Source organism: Dromiciops gliroides, chromosome 6, assembly GCF_019393635.1.
Source record: "Dromiciops gliroides isolate mDroGli1 chromosome 6, mDroGli1.pri, whole genome shotgun sequence".
Taxonomy (NCBI): domain Eukaryota; kingdom Metazoa; phylum Chordata; class Mammalia; order Microbiotheria; family Microbiotheriidae; genus Dromiciops; species Dromiciops gliroides.
This window is the reverse complement of record NC_057866.1, coordinates 134,857,556-134,859,335: the sequence shown is the minus strand read 5'-3', so window position 1 is coordinate 134,859,335 and position 1,780 is coordinate 134,857,556. Positions and strand designations below refer to the sequence as shown.

At 43.9% G+C, this 1,780-nt stretch overlaps 1 pseudogene; it reads right to left on the bottom strand.

The window, feature by feature from the left end:
* Positions 1–530: 530 nt before the first annotated feature.
* On the bottom strand, positions 531–1,438 carry LOC122730628 (annotated as a pseudogene).
* Between the last annotated feature and the right edge of the window lie 342 nt (positions 1,439–1,780).

The following is a 1,780-nucleotide window of genomic DNA, read 5'->3' as shown; positions in this document are numbered from 1 at the left end:
ATTTATCAAAATAATTTATTATGAACCAGAATAGGACTTTCCTAGTAAACCCTTTTTTAAAGTGAATGCTGCTTCTTTATTTTCCCCCAAAGCAAAGGAAACCTAGCCTTGCTGATCTCATCTGCAGAGCCCAAGCTTGTATTCTTTCCTCTGCCTGATGGAAATGTGACAGGTTGGGGGGAGTAGGGGCAAAAGGATGGCCCAGCTTGAGTAATGTGCTACTCACATGCCTCTCCCACACATTTTACCTGCCTTTTACCAACCGGTGCTAAATGGATGATTTACTCTGATTTCTGTTAAGAGTAGCTGATAGTGGCAAGGCTACAAGAGAGGAAGTTTGAAGATATTCCATTCTAAGCTCTAACCACTCTTCAACTGGAAACCTACACTGTTGGTGGAGCTCCTTTCCCTGAATGGTAAAGATCAATGGCCCCCTCTGCTGGTGTTGGCATTCCCAGTTATAGAAGGGCACAAGCCTGAGCAATGATACCAACCAGATCCTCACCTCAAAGTTCGAGCCTTCCTACACTCTACCACCAGTGGTAGTGGGCAAAGGATCGGTCAGCCTCCACCATCTGCAGGTCAAATTTTCTTTTCCTTTTCTTTTCTTTTGTGTGTGTGTGTGTGTGTGTGTGAGGCATTGGTGGTTAAGTGACTTGCCCAGGGTCACACAGCTAGTAAATGTCAACTGTCTGAGGCTGGATTTGAATTCAGGTCTTCCTGAATCTAGGGTCGATGCTCTATCCACTGCACCATCTAGCTGTGCCCCCCCCGCCCCCATATTTCTTTTTGATCATAGGGCCTTGGTTGTGAAAAGTCTCCAGTAACTCATGAGAAAGCATTTCTGGCATTGGCATTCGCCAGGGCCTCTTTTCCTGGCATTCCTGGATCATCCATTTCATGGGCAAGAAGTACGTACGCTTGTCAGTCAGAGGGGCTGGGACCTGATAGAAGAATGCTGACCAGGCCCAGAACATGATAACAGTCGTGCAGTGCCTGGGGGAAGATGGTGCAGGGGTGGCACTCAATGGCCTCCTGCTCCTCAGCTGTGGCATCATGGTATTCTTATAAATTGCTTTCTCTTGAGGGTTTCCAGAGTCTCAGTCATCAGGGATCTGGCCAGTGTTTTGTTTCCTCCTTTCATCAGCATGGTGGTGAATTTACTGATCACTGGATCCTCAAACCAAGGGCTTGTTTTCGATGCTGGGAGACCTTTGAAGATCTGTGTGGTTCTGAGATCCCGCTCAAACTTCTCTTCTTCAGTCAGCTCTTCCAAGGGCTTATGCTAGTAGTCTTTATTAAATTGGGGATCTTTGTAATTAGAATAATAGCAGCTCCATTTTAACTGTGTCAGTCCCAGGAGCATCCGTACAGTTTTCCGTAGTCCATGGTCCAGACTCCAGAGGCAGTAGACAGAGCTCACTGTGGGTGCAGCCATCTTGCCTGGCTCGAGATATTGTTAAATTAAGACTCTGAAAGATATTTTAATACCCCAATTACCATGCAAATATCTCATCCTTATAAGTTCTCTTCTGAGTATTCACTCATACTTTCTTTTCTGATTTCCTCCCTCAAGTCTCCTAATTGTATTTCAAAGTAACTTGTCATCTCCCCTAGTCCTGCCACTATCAGAAATTTTGAAAGTTCTCTATTTCATTGACAATCTACTTTTGTCTTTGTAGGATTTTATAGACACAGTTCTCTTAGGTAAATTATTCTTTTTTTGTAGAATTTTATATTTTGCTTTTTGGAATGCATCAAACCATGTTCTATATTTCTT